The sequence below is a fragment of the Macaca fascicularis genome, chromosome 12 (assembly GCF_037993035.2).
Source record: "Macaca fascicularis isolate 582-1 chromosome 12, T2T-MFA8v1.1".
NCBI lineage: Eukaryota > Metazoa > Chordata > Mammalia > Primates > Cercopithecidae > Macaca > Macaca fascicularis.
In genome coordinates, this window is record NC_088386.1 from 115,320,521 (window position 1) to 115,339,987 (window position 19,467).

A 19,467-nucleotide genomic window follows, 5' to 3' on the forward strand; every position below is an offset into this window, starting at 1 on the left:
TCCTCCCCAGGCTGCGCCACACGCCCCGCCCCTAGTCACGCTTCTTCGTCCGCCCCGCCCCCTCGCCGTACCGTCCGCCCCGCTTCCGCCCCATCCCTCTCCAGGCCGCGCCTCCGCCTTCGCCCCGCCCCCGTCTCCGCCCCTGCGGGGGCTGCCCGCCCCGCACCCCCCGGCCCCCGCCGAGCGACCCGCAGCTGCCGCCAGGGCCCTCTGCCGCCGCGGAGGTGCTAGGACAGCCGCGGACGGCCCCCTTCCCCGTGCCCCGTGCAGCGAGGGCAATAAAAAACTCGCCCCTTCCAGCTCACCGGGGCCAACGGGTACGGTACAAAGTGCTGTCTCTCGCCACAGCCGCCCTTGTGACAAAGCAATAAGGCTAATGTCCATGGGGAGCTCACGGTGAGCTTTAGCTTTATGATAAAGCTTGGCTTGTTACCTCGTTTCATCTTTACATCTGGCCCATCAACTATGTACTCTTACTGTCCCCAGTTTATGCATGGATAAGGAAAGCTGAGATACGGAGACGAGTGATCCATCGAGTAATAAACGGCACAGGTGGGGTTTGAGCTCCATCAATTTGATTGCAGAGGCTTTGAACAACCCTACAGGCTTCTCTCAGATCTTTTCTGGACCTTTTTCTATACACTTTGGTAAAATATTATGTTACATGGGAGGTCCACAGACACAGAAGTTGACTTGCCCAAGATCACATAGCTGTTTGGGTGAATCTGTTTGGGTGAATTTGACTCTGATGTCTGTGCCCTTTCCATTTGTTAAAACAACAGAAAAAAAAATTCCATATTATTGGCATTTCCAGTATTCCCATGTCAGGAGTAGTGAGTAGCAGTTTTAAACCCTATGCACCTTCCTAGATGCAGGAACTGATCAGGACTCTTGGTGGCCTCTAGATCCCAAACAGGGCCCAGCTACTAGGGGTCCAATCAAAATTCCAGACATCACAGGTTTATGGAGCAATCTGCCGTCTATATACGTGGGGTCGGGAGTGACAGGGTGGGATAGGGAGAGGCTGGAAAGGTCCTGCAGCCCTCACTTCAAACTAGTAGATATGGCAGGGGAGTTTTCAAGAATTCACGCACTAGATGCTGGCTGAAATTCATGGCATTCCCTAACCGTTTGTTGAAATACCGTTATGGGTCTGGTGCAGTGGCTCACGCCTGTAATCCCAGCACTTTGGGAGGCCGAGGTGGGTAGATCACTTGAGGTCAGGAGTTCGTGACCAGTCTGGCCAGCATGGTGAAACCCTGTCTCTACTAAAAATACAAAAATTAGACGGGCGTGGTGGCGCGTGCCTGTAATCCCAGCGGCTACCCAGGAGGCAGAGGCAAGAGAATCGCTTGAACCCGGGAGGCGGAGGTTGCAGTGAGCCGAGATCGTGCCACTGCACTCCAGCCTGGGCGACAGCGTGAGACTCTGTCTCCACATACATACATACATACATACATACCATTATGTATAAAGCTCAATGCTGAGCAGGACATGGAGAGAACGTTCTTGTCCTCCACCTCCTGGGGAGGGGACACATTCAAGGAGGACAGTGAAAGGGCTGAAATAAGGCTACAATGTATAAGGGAAGGAGACAACCTGAATAAGGAACCACTTTTAATGTTCTTTCTGATCACAGGAAAGAGTACATGCTTGTGTAATAGATTCAAACATCACCAAAATGCATAACTTAGAAAGTGAGCCAGGCGCGGTGGTTCACGCCGATAATCCCAGCACTTTGGGAGGCCACGGCGGGCGGATCACGAGGTCAGGAGATCGAGACCATCCTGGCTAACATGGTGAAACCCCGTTTCTACTAAAGATACAAAAAAAAAAAAAAAAAAAATTAGCCGGGTGTGGTGGTGGGCACCTACAATCCCAGCTACTCGGGAGGCTGAGGCAGGAGAATGGTGTGAACCCGGAAGGCAGAGCTTGCAGTGAGCAGAGATTGCGCAGTTGCACTGTAGCCTGGGCGACAGAGCAAGACTGTCTCAAAAAAAAAAAGAAAGTGAAAGTAAACATTTGATAAATTGAACCTCCATTCTTGATTAAAAAAAAGAATCCCCTAAGAAACCAGGAAGAGGATAAAGGACATCTACAAGAAATCTAGAGCAAACATTACTGGGGAAATACAGAAGTGTTCCTATTCAAATCAGAAGTGAGACACTGATGAGCTATTACTGCTGCTAGACAATGTGGAGCTGTAGTCAGAGCCAGTACCACAAAACAAAATTAACAATTGTATACGCAGAAAAGTAAAATTGGTCATTATTTATAGATTATATGATTACCTAGAATCCCCAAGAAAATAAACGATCAAGCTATTATTAGAACTGGTAGGAAGGGTAGCCTAATTTAAAAAACACTGACTTTCTTGTACAATAATCACCTAGAAAATATAAAAATAAAAAAGGTTCTTATTGACCATTTTTGGTTTGGGTAAAAAAGAAAAAAAAGTAAAAAGGCTGTATTTACAAGAGCAAGAAATATTGTTAAATTTCTGGTTATGAACATATGAGACACCTAATCTTACTTTAAACAGGAAAATGCAAGTTAAAAATGAGATACTGGCTGGCCGTGGTGGCTTATGCCTGTAATCCCAGCACTTTGGGAGGCAAAGGTGGGGGGATCACGAGGTCAGGAGTTCCAGACTAGCCTGGCCAACATAGTGAAACCCCATTTCTACTAAAAATACAAAAAAATAGCTGCACATGGTAGTGGGCACCTGTAATCCCAGCTACTCAGGAGACTGAAGCAGGAGAATTGCTTGAACCCGGTAGGCGGAGGTTGCAGTGAGCCAACATCATGCCATTACACTCCAGCCCAGGCGACAAGTGCAAGACTCCATCTCAAAAAATAAATAAATAAAAATGAGATACCTTTCTTTTTATTTAGCAGATTAACAAAAATGGAAAAGATGGGTAATATCAAGTGTTGGAGAAGGCTTGGGGTAATGCAAGCGTTTTCTGGAGGCTAAAGCAACTCCATCTGGGAAGCTAATCTGCCATGTTGACTTTTCAACAACCTCTGTTCCAGGAATGACTCTAAGTTTTCTACTTTACCTACTATTACCATAAATCCTGCCCTTAGGCAGATTCACATAGCATTCATGACTTTGCCTGAGGGGTCAACTTCAATTATTCAACACACTCTTTCCCTATGGAGCCCTGGATTTGCAGGGTAATCTACCATTTCATCTCTGAAAGTGTGGCCTCTATTCATAAGTCCCTATGAAATGTTTCTTTCTGAGAGACTGGATATGTCAGCCTCTTTCTTCGACTTTTCAGCTTCCCTGAACTTTGGGGGTAGGTTTGCATAGACCTGCTCACCCCAGAAGACCTTTATACCCAAATTTCTATGGTGTAAATGTTCCCCATGGCCGATTTCAAGCTGTCGAGATGATGTCACTGAATGGAGTTGGGAAGAGCTGTGCAGAAGCATGCCATTATGTAGATTTCCACCATGCAGACACAATAGATAGACGTAACATCAACAGCACAGATTTAAGAAGGCAGTAAAATGTTTGGAAAAGTGATGGATTTTTGGTTTTTGTTATCTGTAATATAACGTATTTAATTGTAAGTGTATATAATTTAGTTTTTTTTTTTTTTAATGATTGCTGTGTTTAACAACAAACTCACCAAATTCCTGGAAGTTTGACAATCAGTATTCATGAGCTTGTCCAAGTTGGCCCCAGCACACTACTCCACTCATACTGTACATCTTTGCTACTAAATGTGTGATCTGTTGACCAGCAACATCGATAACATCTGGGAGCTTTTTAGAAATGCAGAACCTCAGGGCTTACCCCAGAGTTATTGAAGCAGCATCTGCATGTTAACAAGATTCCTAGATGATTTGAATGCTTGAGACACAGTATTTTAAAGTGCTGTGTAGCAGTTAATAAAAATTTCAAAAAAGGAGGTCAATCTTTAGGAACTGTTACAGAAAAGAATTCCAAATATACTGTTGAGTGAAAAAAAAAAGCAATTTCTAGAATCTAAGGTGAGGACATTTAGATAAAACTCACACAATGAGCTAAATTTATATTTCTAGATGTTATGTAAATACATATGTAAATGGATAGAAACAGGTTTGGAAGGATAATGGTCACCTCTGGGTAAGGGAATGGTAATGGATTTGGAGTTCAGATGGGAAAGTCATGGGATGACTAGAGATCAAGAAAGAAAAAGTTTCTGAGAATCATTCCTGCCCTTGGCCTTCTGAGAAAATCTTCCCCGGCAGATCTTAGCTGATGTTAAGAATGCTACCATTATTCATTCATCTTTTTGGTTTAACACATATTAAAGTGCAAATACTTTTGTGTGAACATAGCAGTCATTACATACACTTCATTGTGAGTTGATAGGATACATATATCTTTTCTTTTCTTTTCTTTTTTTGAGATGGAGACTCACTCTCTCACCCAAGCTAGAGTGCAGTGGCGCCATCTCAGCTCACTGCAATCTCTGCCTCCTGGGTTCAAGTGATTCTCCTGCCTCAGCCTCCCAAGTAGCTGGGATTATAGGCACCTGCCACCACACCCAGTTAATTTTTTTTTTTTTTTTTTTTTTTTTTTTTTGAGATAGGTCTCACTCTGTTGCCCAGGTTGGAGTGCAGTGGCGCCACTTTGGCTTACTGCAACCTCCATCTCCTGGGTTCCAGTGATTCTCTTGCTTCAGCCTCCTGAATAGCTGGGATTACAAGCACGCATCACCATGCCTGGCTAATTTTTTGTATTTTTAGTAGAGACAGGGCTTCACTATGTTGGCCAGGCTGGTCTTGAATTGGCCACGAACAATAGCTAATTGGTCTAATAATAACACTAACAATAACTGATGAGCTGAAAACTTTCAAAAATATCTCATAATGTTTTAAGAAAGTTTATAAATATGCGTTGGGCTGTATTCAAATCTGTCCTGGGCTGCATGCGGTCCATGGGCGGTGGGTTGGACAAGTTTACCCTTTTTTTAAAAAAATTTTTTTTATTTTTATTTTTTATTTTTTGAGAAAGAGTATCACTCTGTTGCTCAGGCTGGAGTGCAGTGGCATGATCTCAGCTCACTGCAACCTCTGCCTCCTGGGTTCAAGGGATTCTCCTGCCTCAGCATCTCAAGCAGCTCACAAGCATGAGCCACCATGCCAGGCTGATTTCTGTATTTTTAGTAGAGATGGGGTTTCACCATGTTGGCCAGGCTGGTCTTGAACTCCTGACCTCAAGTGATCTATCTGCCTTGGCCTCCCAAAGTGCCGGGATTACAGGAGTGAGCCACTGTACCCAGCCAGACAAGCTTGCTTTAAACTCAACCACTAACCTAAGTGTGTTCTTTGTACTGCCCAGAGGTCCTATTGCATCTCCTGGACCATTTGCTGCTTTGCTCTCCTGGAGGACAGTTTCATCCAGTGTCCTCCTCCATCCCCACTCTCAGCTGAGGACCATTGTTCCCATTTTACTGTGAAAATAGAAGCCTTCAAAAGAGAATTTCCGCAAGTTTTAAGCTGCCACGCCTAGGCTCCTACCAGGATCTGAGCTCCATATTCTGCTGTCCTCATTTCTGTGGGTGAACCATCTGTGCTCCTATCCAAGGCCACCCTCTCCACTTGTGCACAAGATTCCACCCGTCTTGCTTACGTAAGGACACCATGTCAACAGTTCTTCCCTTTCTCCTGCATTATCAGTCTCCACAGTTCTGGTGGGTCAAGCTGATTAACATATACATGTGCTATAATTTCTCCCATGAAAAAATAATCCTCTCTTAACCCCCAGTCTCCCTCCAGCAGTGGCCTCATTTTCCTTCTCCTCTTTATGTAAATCTCTTTTAAAAAGAGCTATCTAGACTGACTTTTTCCCGATTCCTCTTCTCTCTTTCTCTTGTAAACCCTCTAGAATGAGGTTTTACCACCATCCTTCCACCACAACTTTTCTTGTCAAGGTCAAAAACAACCTCCACAATGCTGAACCCAATGGTCAATTTTCAGTCCTCATTGTCCTTGACCCATGGGTCCTATTTGACATAGCTGCTTGCTCTCCTGGGAGCACTCTCTTCACTTCGCCTCCTAGACACTTACTACCCTCACCACCACTCCTTTGGGTCTCTTCTGGCTCCTCCTCATCTCCCATCGTTAATGTTGTTATTATTTTATTATTTTCATGTTTTTAAAATAGAGATGAGGTCTCACTATGTTGGCCAGGCTGGTCTCCAACTCCGACCTCAAGTGATACTCTTATCTGGGGCTCCCAAATTGCTGGGATTACAGGCATGAGCCACCGTGCCTGGCCTCATCTCCCATCTTTAAATGGAAGGCCTCAGGGCTCAGTGCTTAGAATTCTCTCTACCCTCACTCCCTTGCTAATCTCCAATCTCATGACTTTAAATAGCATCTATACCCTGACAATTGTCAAATTTACATATCCCTAGCCCATATATCTCTTCTGAACTATATATATTCTCATATATCCAATTGTTTTTGCACAGTTTCCATGTGTGTGCCCAATAGGAATCTCCAGTGTAATATGTCTTAATCTGAACTCTTTGTACCCCAAACCTATTCCATCCACATTCTTCCCATCTCAGTGTTGTGCTGAAGCCCTGTCCACTCCAATAGGGAAGGCTCCAGGTTCAAGAGGCCAAAGAAGAGACCCAGAGCCAGCAAACCAAGACAAGATTTTTTTTTGAGAGGGAGTCTCACTCTGTCGCCCAGGCTGGAGTGCAGTGGTGCGATCTTAGCTCACTGCAACTTCCACCTCCTGGGTTCAAGCGATTCTCCTGCCTCAGCCTCCTCGGGATTACAGACATGCACAACCACGCCCAGCTAATTTTTATATTTTTAGTAGAGACGGGGTTTCACTATGTTGGCCAGGCTGGTCTCGAACTCCTGACCTCAAGCAATCTGCCCACCTCGGCCTCTCAAAGTGCTGGGATCACAGGGGTGAGCCACTGGGCCTGGCTGACGTGGGGTCTATTGAGGAGAACTTACATACGAGATGGTCCAGTGGTGGTGAGCTGGACAGTAGAACCGCTGTCACCTGCAGAAAGCATGCATTTTCACTCAACACCCGCTCCGTAACAACCTCCACCTGGCAACCTTCATTTAACCCAAAATAAAGGGCTTCGGTCCCCTGTACGGCCCTTGTTCCACAGGATGGGAAGGGGGCTCAGAGGTTCCTCATAGATGAGGATCTCTAGGCTGCCCACTCCAGGATTTCTCAGCTCAGAACTCCAAACACATATCAAGTATATCTGCCATTCAGGGTCATTTTCAGGATGTGCTTCGGTTATTGCCGTCAGATGTGTCTGCCATACATTCAGTAAATGGCAACTCTGTCCTTCCAATTTCAGGTCATAACTTTTGGTGTTAGCCTTGGTGCATCTCTTTCTCTTGCACCCCATGTCAGATCCATCAGCAAACCCTGCCTCCTGAGCTCCTTCACAAAGCCTTCCCTAGCGTCTCCAGAGGGAAGTGCTCAGGGAGGCCAGTCCTCCCCTCCTAGCACCAGTGTCATCTCCTATCTTAGGATCCACAGGAAGAAGTCTCTGTCAACCGGAAGTAACCTGCTGGCCTGTGACGTGTAACCAATTTTACTTTGCTGCTGCAATCCTCGGTGCCTGGCAGGTAGTGGATATACAAGAAACACTTACTGAATTAAAGAAATTTTGAAAAATAATTGTTCTTTGTGAAAAAGGACCCTCATGGGATAATACTCAGCAATAGAAAGGAACAAGTGGTTGCTAAATGCAATACCATGGCTGGATCTCAGGTGCCTTACGCTGAGTGAAAAAAATGACAAAATTATAGAGATGGAGAACAGATTAGTGGTTGCTCAGGGCTGGGGAGGATTCGGGGAGGGATGTGTGTGACTATGAAGGGGTGGCTCAGGAACATCTTAATGGTGATGGATAGTTATATGTCTTGATTATAGTGGTGGTTATGACTCTACCTGTGATAAAATTAGGGTTGCCAAATGAAATACAGAATGCCCAATGTATTTGAACTTAAGAAAAATAAGGGTCAGGAGTGGTGGCTTATGCCTGTAATCCCAGCACTTTGGGAGGCCAAGGAAGGTTGATCACTTGAGGTCAGGAGTTCGAGACCAGCTTGACCAACATGTTAAAACCCCATCTCTACTAAAAACACAAAAATTAGCCGGGTATGGTAGTGGGCACCTATGATCCCAGCTACTTGGGAGGCTGAGGCAGGAGAATCACATGAACCTAGGAGGTGGAGGTTGAAATGAGCTGAGATCACGCCACTACACTCTAGCTTGGGCAACAGAGCGAGACTCCATCTCAAAAAAAAAAAAAAAAAAAAAAAAGGAATAATCTTTTCAGTATAAGTATGTCCCAAATATTGCGTAGGATATGCTTATACTAAAAACAAAATTTAACTGAGTTTCCTGTATTTTCATTTGCTAAATCTGGCAAACCTGGAAAAAAATGGCATCAAACCCTATGCACACGCATTTTACCTATGTCACTTTCCTGAGTGTAATACTGTGCTGTGCTTATCTAAGATGTAACCATCTGGGCAAACTGAGTGGCGGGCACACAGACCTCTGTGTACAATTTCTGCAACCTCTTGGGAAGGTAAAATTATTTCCAAATAAAAAGGTTTTTAGAATGGCCCTCAAAGGAAAACCAACTGCTCCTGTTAGTGATGAAAACAAAGAGGTATAGGAAAGTGCTGGTTACTAACTCTGCGTGCTTTATGGAATACTGTAAAACTGGCACTTCACAAAGGTCTTAAGATGTATCCCCCTTGAATGTCAATGCTCTTGTGTAGTTAGTGACAGTATAACAAAGCGGTTATGAGTGTGGGCTCGGGATCCACACACCTGGCTCACATCCTGGCTCCTGCATTTATTAGCTGTGGGTCGTGTTTGCCGTGTTGTGCCAGAGCCAGCCCCCCTCCCCTCCCACCCCCATCTCTTTCCTGTTGCACATTCAGAGACATCAGGCAGGAAGCTTGAGACAGGCCTGCAAGTATTTACACTATTGAGATTGGCAAACACTACAAATCAGGCCATTTTTTTCTTCCAGAGAGCTAGTTGGTTTTTTCTTTTCTTTTCCTTTTTTTTTTTTTTTTTCTTTTTTTGAGACAGAGTTTCGCTCTGTTGCTCAGGCTGGAGTACAGTGGCGTGATCTTGGCTCACTGCAACTTCTGCCTTCTGGGTTCAAGTGATTCTCGTGCCTCAGCCTTCCAAGTAGTCTCCACATGATTAAGAATGTGGGTGGGGCCAGGCGCGGTGGCTCAAGCCTGTAATCCCAGCACTTTGGGAGGCCGAGACGGGTGGATCACAAGGTCAGGAGATCGAGACCATCCTGGCTAACCCGGTGAAACCCCGTCTCTACTAAAAAATACAAAAAACTAGCCGGCGAGGTGGCGGGCGCCTGTAGTCCCAGCTACTCGGGAGGCTGAGGCAGGAGAATGGTGTGAACCCGGGAGGTGGAGCTTGCAGTGAGCTGAGATCCGGCCACTGCACTCCAGCCTGGGTGACAGAGCGAGACCCCGTCTCAAAAAAAAAAAAAAAAAAGAATGTGGGTGGAATAGGTTTGGGGAACAATGAGTTCAGATTAAGGCATTACACTGGAGATTCTTATTAGGCCCACACGGACACTGTGCAAAAACAATTGGATACGTGAGACTATATATAGTTTAGAAGAGATATCTGGGCTGGGGATATGTAAATTTGACAATTGTCAGGGTACAGATGCTATTTAAAGTCATGAGATTGGAGATTAGCAAGGGTTACAGGCATGTGCCACCATGCCTGGCTAATTTTTGTATTTTTAGTAGAGACAAGGTTTTGCCATGTTGGCCAGGCTGGTCTTAAACTCCTGACGTCAAGTGATTCCCCCGCCTTGGCCTCCCAAAGTACTGGGATTACAGGCGTGAGCCACTGTGCCTGGATACTTTTCTTTTTTTTAATTTTTAATTTTAGATGGAGTTTCACCATGTTGCCCACACTGGTGGCAAACACCTGAACTCAAGCAGTCCTCCCATCTTGGCCGCCCAAAGTGTTAGGATTACAGTTGTGAGCCATCACACCTGGCCCAGAGAGCTAGCTGTTAAACATCTACCATCACACCACAGACTTAGAGCCTTAGCGTCCTCATCTGTAAATGAGAGGAAGATAGTCATAACCTCGTAATGTTATGAGGAGTAAATGGGATAATGCATGTAGGGTGCTCATCACTGAGTTCTTCAAATAGTTAAGTGGACAGTACTTGTGAGCCAGTATTATCTCTCATTTTAAACTGTGAGCAACTTAAGCACAGGTCTATGCACCACTTCTTGATATCTTTAGTGCCTGGCCTGACATGTAGTAGGATCTCAATGAATGTTTACTAAATTAGTGAATAAATGGCAAATAATAGTAACTTGGGGCCGGGTGCGGTGGCTCATGCCTGTAATCCCAGCACTCTGGGAGGCCGAGGTGGGAGGATCACCTGAGGTCAGGGGTTCGAGGCCAGTCTGGCCAACATGGTGAAACCCTGTCTCTACTAAAAATACGAAAATGAGCTGGGTGTGGTGGTGCATGGCTGTAATCCTAGCTACTTGGGAGGATGAGGCAGGAGAATCGTTTGAACCCGGGAGGTGGAGGTTGCAGTGAGCCGAGATCGCACCACTGCACTCCAGCCTGGGCGACAGAGCAAGACTCCATCTCAAAAAAAAAAAAAAGTAACTTGGGGTAATATGCCTCTAGAAAACGTGGTCTTTTTCAGAAGACTTTTAGGACACACTTCTTAATCTTTAAACATGAGGGTTTTCAGGCCCTGTAGCAGGATGCCAGGGGGCCTGGGGTGCACTCCTACCACCCGAGGGTAATGTCTGCCCTTGCAGGCCCGGCTCTGAGCCCCCAAGGAATACAGCTTCTGACGCACCCCCTCCAGGTGGCGGGCACAGGCCCTTGCCTTCCTCTGGGAGCCAAGATGGGGCATTTCTGGCTCTCAACCCGACTAGAGGTCATTTAATCCTTGCTGGATTTGTCCTGTTTATTTTAGTGAACAGGGCTGTTTACTTTCAGTTTGTGTTTCTAGGGATGCTTACTCATTTTGCTTCCCATTTATTTACTCTTTGCAAGCACTTGAGTTTGAGTAAATATGTCTATAAAGTTCCAGGGACTGGGTGATTCTGTGTCTGCTATTTTAATGGCTTTTAAACAGTGTCTGCTCAGGTAGGCATTTTATAGATGGGTTGAAAAGATAGAAAATTCTGTTCTCAGTGGCCTCTGACTCCTTTCCAAACTGACAGCTGGCCACCAGCAGCTTATGAATCATGGCTTTTCATCAGTAATAAAAATATCAAAGGCCAACAACCATCTCAAACAGAAACCGACCCACCCTGGTCCAGCAGACATGGGGCTTGGAAACTGACAGGTGTTTAAACTCTAAGGCAGTGTTTAGGGTGCGAATCCCCTGAGTGCTTTTTAAAATGCAGATTCATGAGCCCCATACCTGAAGATCCTGATTTGGAAGATTTGGGCTGAGGCCCAGGGATCTCCACTTTTAACAGGTGCTGCAAGTAATTCTGCCATCTTTAGATCACCCTGAGAAACACTCATCTAAATTCTCAAAAAACACTTGTGCCGATGGCTGGGTTGCCCTTGAACTCAGTTGTTGGGCAATGTGGAGCCAATAGGGCACCAGACAGGGTTGTTTGGAAAGATTAAATCCTGCCAAGTTAGCCAAGATGATGATGAGTATTATTCTGTTAACCCACTTGCTGGAGGTCTAGTTTGTTAGCAGATTGAGAGCAGGGGACCCTATCTCATTCATCTCTTTATCCCCATAATGCCTAAGCCAGTGCATGGCTCACGGAAGGCCGGTGCCCAGGAACATGTGTCTGCACTGGCTGGGACACTCCTGCTGACCACAGAACTAGACAGGCCCCGGTTACCTTGTGGTAGCCACTGAGCCAGCTGTTGGGGACGAACATGGTGGAGAGGCTCCGAGCCATGGGGACCTATTCGCCTCCTCCCAGGGCCGGAGACTGGGTCTGAGTGGACAGGCCTGAACCGGGTGCCTTTGTTGCCAGATCATCCCCCTGCCTTGGGCCCCAACTTCCAGGGCTCTCCATCATCCCTAGAGCCCATTATGACATCATCAGTGCAATCTGAAGCAGTAACATCCTCAGGGAACCCCAAGCCTCAGGCTGATGTATATGGTGGCCAATGTCTAAATGTTGGCACCTGACCTGGGGGCGGGGTGTCTTGTATTCTGGGAGGCTAAGGATAGAGACTTTCTTCTTTCCTTGAAGAACTCTTCCCTCATTCTCCATTTTGGCCCCTTTGTTTGCTTCCTGCCAGCCAATGCTCTAATTATTTCACTAATACGTGTTTACTTTTTTATTGTCTGTCTCTCCCATCAGAATGTGAGCTCCAGGAGGACACGGCCCTCCCTGTTTCCTTGTTCCCTGCTGTGTCCCAGTATCAAGCACAGTGTCTGATGTAGTAAGTGCTCAATAAAGACTTTCTGGGGCATGAAGACATGAATGAGAGGCTTCACTGGCTCCGGTCATCCATTCATTTATTCATTCGAAATGCATGCCTTGTGCATCTGTTGTGGCCCAGGCTCTTGTCGACCTGAATAACTTCTATTTCTGCCCTGAGGAGCAGTCAACCTGGTGGCGGGCTGCTGGAGACACATCCTTTGTGTAATGCACTCTGACAGGGGCTATCTCTGAGCTCTAACAGAGATGAGGTTGCTTGGAGGAGCACGCTGTGGCAATGACAGGCTCTTAAACCAGAGAAATGGTATCTCGTCTAGCAGGATTTCCCGCGCCTGATTCAGGGAGCCCCATCTGCCCTGAGGCCTCTGCCTATGCTGACAACCACTGCTGCTTGTTTCTGCTAATATTGCAGCAGGGTGCTTCTATAGAAGCAATCTATAAAACACCATTTACAGCCATAACTGAACCACAAAAATCAATCCCCAACGCTCACTCCCATCAACAAACATGCTTTGAGGGCCTCCTGGGTGTGGCGCACAGTTTGATGGTGCCCTGGGAGACAGAGGGATGAGTAAAATGAGGACTCTGCCCCTGGGGGAGGATGGATTTCGAATCTCTCAAGGGAGACAGGCCACATGGGAATGGGATAATTACTGGACTCAGCCAAAGTGTGGATGCCAAGTAGAGAATGAAGGCTCTAGAACTGCACTGGCTAGTACCGCAGCCACCAGCTACACAGGGCTATTGAGCCCTTGACATGTGGCTACACCTTCAAGTACCTCTCACACTGAGAAGTGCTATACCTGTAAAACAATGTACACATTGGATTATGTACAAAATGTATGAAATATCTCCATTTTAAGATATTGCTTACAGGTTAAAATGATAGTATTTTGGATACATTGTTAAATATACTATCATTGCTATATTAGTAACGTTAATTTCACCTGTTTTTATTACTTTTTTTTTGGATACAAAGTCTCGCTCTGTCACCCAGGCTGGAGTGCAGTGGCACCATCTTGGCTCACTGCAATCTTCCCCTCCTGGGTTCAAGCGATTCTCCTGCCTCAGCCTCCCAAGTAGCTGGGATTATAGGCGCCTGCCACCACTCCTGGCTAATTTTTGCATTTCTAGTAGAGATAAGGTTTCTTCATGTTGGCCAGGCTCGTCTCGAACTCCTGACCTCAAATGATCCACCCGCCTCGGCCTCCCAAAGTGCTGGGGTTATAGGCGTGAGCCACCATGCCCAGCCTGTTTGTGTTACATTTTAAAATTGCAGCCACTAGAACATTCAAAATGACATACGTGGCTTCCACTGTATTTCTGTGAGACAGCACTGGTCTAGGAGTAGAGGATCCAGCAGGGGACCAATAGCCTGTGTGACTGCAGCTGCAAGAATTCTGAGGAAATGGGACAATGAGGAGCCTGCAAGGGGAAACCGAAGATGGGTGTGGGGAGGACATTTGAAAAGTCTGATCATGAAGGGAAGGAGGGAGGTGGCAGTTCCGGGAGGCCACCAGGGTCCCAGGGACAATCAGTAATAGACACTCACCAGGTCTTCCTCTCCCTCCTGCCATCTTCCAGAAAGACAGACCCTGGGCACTTGCAGACATCCCCCCTGCCCCCCCGCACACCCCTGGCAATGCTCTAGAGTGAGGGTCCTTCATTTCAGTCCTTGGCAAGGGGGAGTGAGCCAGAGATGGCAATACGCTGCATGTGGCTGCTAAGTCACGGTAAGTAACAGCCTTGGCCAGGCCATCCATTGCAAGGTGGGTTAAAAACACACCTCTCCTCCCTGACTCCCGGCTCTGGGCCCTGGGTAAAGGGCAATGGTGGGGAAGGAGAGACCAGGGATACTGATATAGATGCAGCTGGGAGTTTGGTCAGTGTTTGAGATCAGGGAGGATTTCTCAGAGCAGCAGTGTGGCCCAGGAGGAGGAAGTCAGTTCCCTGACCTAGCCAGACAAAGCTCCCATTATGGATATGTTTCGTTGGGGGAAATCAGGCAGCCTGGATCTGATGTTCACTTCTCTGCCCGTGCCACCCCCCCCCCGCCCGCCCCCTCAGCCACACAGAGAAGCTGTAAACACTCGAATACAAGGATTAACTCTGCATGTGGTGTCTGGGACATTATGAACAACTCTTGGTGGCCGTGTTTGTGTCTGTGTTAAATTGATCTTTTTAACCCCCAGCACCTAGGACGTGAGGCTGCCAAGCTTGGTATTCAATAAATATTGATGGATGAAGGAACAATTGAAGAAAGGAGTGCATGAGTAAACAAATGACAAATATGTCAAAGCATGGATGCAGATTCTTAGAATGGGCTAATGCTGTTTTCAGCTAGATTTTTGGATGTAGGCAAGTGAGTTCTCTCATAATACAGATCCACAGTGTCTGGGTCAGAGGAGAAGTGATGCTTGGCATGGCATTTCACCATCCTGCCTGCCTGCCTGGGGCCCTGGGCCTACAGGCTTTGAGGACAGGGTATGGCCAAGCTGCAGCCTTCCTGGGCCAAAGCTCTGCCTTTTAGTCTTTTATCCTACTTTTTAGAAGCCCTTTAAGGTCTTTGTAAAATGAAATATAACGTGAAGAATTCCAGGAAAACTGGATAAGCCTGACTATGGGTGGGCGTGGCTGAATTATTTCCCGGGCTGGCTAAGGAAGGGCTCCCCTAAGTTCATCGGAAGCCTGCAGCTTCCCCTTATGGCCACTGGAGGGCACTTGGACCATGAAATACCAGATCGTCTCCGCGTCCCCGGTCTTTGGAGATGTGTGATTCAATTCAACAAACGTTTCAAAATCAACACCATAATGATAGCGCTTTTGTGTTGAATATCCAATATGGCGCTAAACACTTTATATATATATGTGCGTGTATATATGAACTTGCTTAATATTCACTACAACTGTTGTGAGTTACTTAGGCTATTTAGGAAAAAAAATCAAGGCTTAAAGAAGTCAAAGTACTTAACCAAGATTGCTTACCTAAATAAAATTTGGGAGTAAGGACTTGAACTCAAGCCCTTGGGCACTAACCATAAGTAATAAGTGCACACAAGGCTGAAATGAGGACTCTCTTATAAGCAGGAAGACGCACACACCACACAAATATTACTGTTCCTGAACAACTTACACATTCTGAAATTGGAAGATGACTTATAATTTGTACATTACATGGTAATGTTTCTTTTTTCCCTTGAAATGATGTTATTAAATAAATGAAGTGTCTCACAATTCATGGTGTCTTAACTTGGATGAAATAAAGTCATAGTAATACAAGGCAGGGAAAGATAATTTTCATTTAACATTTAAATAGCACTTACTATGTCCCCAGAACTATTCAAAGCACTTTACATCAAGGAACTCAATGAATCCTCATAGGCACCCTCTGAGAAATGCGTTATCACCCTCATTTACAGAGGAGGAAATGGAGACACAAGGAGGAAGGCAACTTGCCCAAGGTCATACAGCGAGGAAGAGCTGGGATCAGGGTCTCTGGTAGTTTGGTTCCAGTTTGGGCTCCAAGCCACTCTGGGCTCTGAGAAGAACTTGGGAAATGAGGCTGGAGCTGGCCATGAGAGGGAGATGGTAAGCATTGCACCAGAAGAAATGCCCTGTGGAGGTGAGGGTGTTCCAGGCAGAGGAAAAGCATGAGCAGGCTGGGCGCAGTGACTCACGCCTGTGATCCTAGCACTTTGGGGGGCAGAGGCAGGCGGATCATCCGAGGTCAGGAGTTTGAGACCAGCCTGGCCATCATGGCAAAACTCTGTTTCTACAAAAATATAAAAATTAGCTGGGTGTGGGTGGCAGGTGCCTGTAATCCCTACTACCAGGGAGCCTGAGGCAGGAGAATCACTTGAACCTGGGAGACAGAGGTTGCAGTGAGCTGAGATTGCGCCCCTGCACTCCAACCTGGGCAGCAGGACAAGACTCCATCTCGGGGGAAAAAAAAAAGAAAGGAAAAAAAAGAAATGCCCTGTGAAGGTGAGGGTGTTGCAAGCAGAGGAAAAGCGCGAGCAACCAAAGCCGGGAAGCAGGAAAGCACCAGGTGAGGACTTGGGCTGGGCTTGGAGATGGGGGCTCGGGCCTCGGGCCTGGGCTACTTAGAGGCTGGGACAGCAGAACAGAGGCTTGCAGAGCCAGAGGCCCTGGGGCCTCCTAGGGGTGGGGAAAAAGAGAGGAGTAGAATGTTGGGGCAGGAAGGTAGGGGGTGCTTCAGTCCAGGGAAGAGCTGAGGCCACCCTGCCCTGGCCACTCTCCAGGGAAGGGCCATTTGGGAAGTGCAGTGTGTGCTCAGGAAATGGCCGGATTGGGTTACCGGGAAGATTAAAGGAGCTAAATCGGGCCTGGGCCTGGGAGAGGTGTCCAAGAAGGGAACTGCAGAGGACCAGCAGCTGGAAGGCCAGGAGAAGCAGCCTGGGACCTAGGGGTGGGGGCAGGGATCCTAGTCCAGGCTTGAAGCCCTCTCAACACCAAAAAGCTAGAATGTGGGGTCACCAAATAAAGGCCTCCTCACTTAGACGGGGCTGGGGCTGGCGTGGAGTCCCAGAGGAGAAGAGGAGAGGTTGGGAGAAGTTGGAGCATAGATTCAGCCCCATTCTGAGCTGGTGCCTGGAGCTGCAAGCCCTGTTCTGGCTGGGGAGTAGGGGGGCACTATTGCTTGTAGGGTGTTGGTGGGAACTCACTGTACAGCACAGAGGATCTGCTGGAAACAGCCTGGAGCCCTCCAGCACCCTCTCAGTCCCAGCACCATCCTGCCCACTCCTCTCTGCCCGATCCCTCCCCCAGCCTGAGTGGCAGCACCGGCTGTGGCCCCTCCCAGCTCCAAGGGCAGGCGGTCAGTGGTCTATTCTGGTACCCAGGGTGGCTGGGGCACCTGGGAGAGGGCAGAGGGAGCACCTGCCCCATCTCTTTGAGGCTAGATGAGGTGGGGGCATTAGGAGGGCCCTTTGGGGCGGTTGGGGCATACCGTTCTGACTGCTGTGGGTAGGGAGAAAGAAGGCCAGCACTCTGTTTTCAGCAAATTGTAACTCTGGGGATCTTTAATTGGGAAGGGAAGTGGATCTGGGACATTCCTGATGCACTCTGGGAGCATCTGGCACTCACGAGCTGGGGCAGTGGGAATCCCCAGGGGCTGGCAGTGGACCCCGGAATCTTTTCGGAAACTTGAGGCGGCAGATCAAGCCTGGACTTTGGTCTCAGTCCTCCTGGCAGCCTCTCCGGGACAGAGGTGTGGATGCTGCTACCTGAGGCTGCTCCCAGGCCAGTTGGGGGCAGTCTGGGGCCAAGGTGGACTGAGGGGAGCCTCTGTAGCCTGTGGGGAGCCCCGTGCCTGACTAGCCTGTGAGTGGCATAGGGCAGAGGGGCCCCCACTGGATTCTTTATCCCTCAGATGGGAAATTTCCAGTGTCCTCCCCACCCGCCTTTCCTGTGGGCTAAAGTTCAGATTCCTCTGTCAATGGGGCCTGACTCCCTGCCAACCTCCCCCTCCATGCCCAGACCCTCTCTGGAGGGCAAGGGTTTTGGAGAGAGGAGCAGAGCAGAATATTAGGAGGGACTTGTCCAATACTGGACAAGGGACTTTTTCCTGGAGAGTCCCTGATGGGGCCTAGTTAAAAGGGGATGAACCTAGGGCTGTGTCTGCCAAATCAGTATGTGGTAAGGCCTTGGAGACCACACAGAGACATAAGCAGGACTTCTAGGAGACTGACTAGGGTTAATCCAGGCTTTGTTTTTTACTTGCTGTGCAACCTTAGGAAACTTACCTAACCTCTCTGAGGCTAGTATCCACAGCTCTAAAATGGGGATAAGAGTTTCTTCAGCGTTGTGAGGATTAGAGAGACAGTGATTCTATATGGCAGCTATCCATAATACTGTGCCTGGTATACAGTAGATGCTCAGTGAGTGGTAGCCGTGTTATTGTCAGAGGCACCACAGCCCATAGGAAGAGCTAGGGCTTTGGAGTCAGGCAGTCCTGGGTCTGAATCTTGGCCTTGACCTGCTGACCTGAAGCAAGGACTTGAGCAAATCCTTGGCCCCCACTGAACCAGTTTCCTTATTGGTCAAAAGGGGATACAAAAAACACTCGTGATGGCGGGCACTTACTGAGCACTCAAAGTGTGCTGGGCACTGTGCTGAGTGCTTTGTAGACAAGTTTCTCATTGAATCTTCCCAACAACCCTATGCTGTAATTACCATTCACAGATGAGGAAACAGGCTCAGAGACGTGAGGAAACTAACCCAGGAGTGGGAGATCCAGGATCTGAACTCTGGCCATGGCCTATCAGATGCTTCTCAAATTCCTCCCCTTGCCCACACCTCTGTAGAGTCCAGTGGAACTGAGGTCATGGGCTGCCTATCTGGCAGGTGTGAGAAGACAGAAGGATGAAGGGCTGGGCTATAAGAACATACAACACTGAGGGCCCAAAAAAGGGCATTGTGTAGAACCCAACACTCATCTTCATTGTGTACTCAGATGGTTCGGAGAATAAAGCATCCCGCACAGCGGCAGGAACAGTTCAGGGTGCCATGGTGGACTGGGGTTTGGAGTGGCAGAGAAGGCCCTGGGGTCTGAGTGGACCCCAAGCTGATCGTGACTCAGCTGGTTGGAGGAAGAGGAGGATGATCCTATAAGGCTATAAATAGCAGCTGTGCATAGTGGCCCTGTGAGGTCATTGCCAGCTTGCTCAGGCCCTGTTTAAAGCCTCACAGCCTCAGAGGGATGTAGGAAACCTGGAAGGGGCCCAGGAGGGCAGGGATCTGACCAAACTGGAGGGGCTGAACCAAAAAAGCCTATGAGGCAAGATGAAAGGAATGGGGATGAATCAGGAAGAAGAGAGAATGGAGTGATGGCACCGAGATCCCAACAGAGAATTCCAAGGAAGGGGTGCAACTCCTTTTCTTCATCTAGGTTGAAATATAAGAAAGAAAGAAGGGGCCCAGGTGCAGTGGCTCATGCCTGTAATCCCAGCACTTTGGGAGGTCGAGGCAGGTGGATCACTTGAGGTCAGGAGTTCC

The 19,467-nt window shown here is 47.7% G+C and overlaps 1 long non-coding RNA gene across 2 annotated transcripts; it reads left to right on the forward strand.

The window, feature by feature from the left end:
• Positions 1-162: 162 nt before the first annotated feature.
• LOC135966622 (uncharacterized) lies at positions 163-15,684 on the forward strand. Of its 2 annotated transcripts, XR_010580104.1 has the most exons (4): positions 163-396; positions 487-647; positions 12,370-12,451; positions 14,643-15,684. It is a non-coding gene; the product is annotated as an uncharacterized lncRNA (long non-coding RNA). The 2 variants fall into 2 exon arrangements; XR_012421512.1 differs by lacking the exon at positions 12,370-12,451.
• Positions 15,685-19,467: the final 3,783 nt, after the last annotated feature.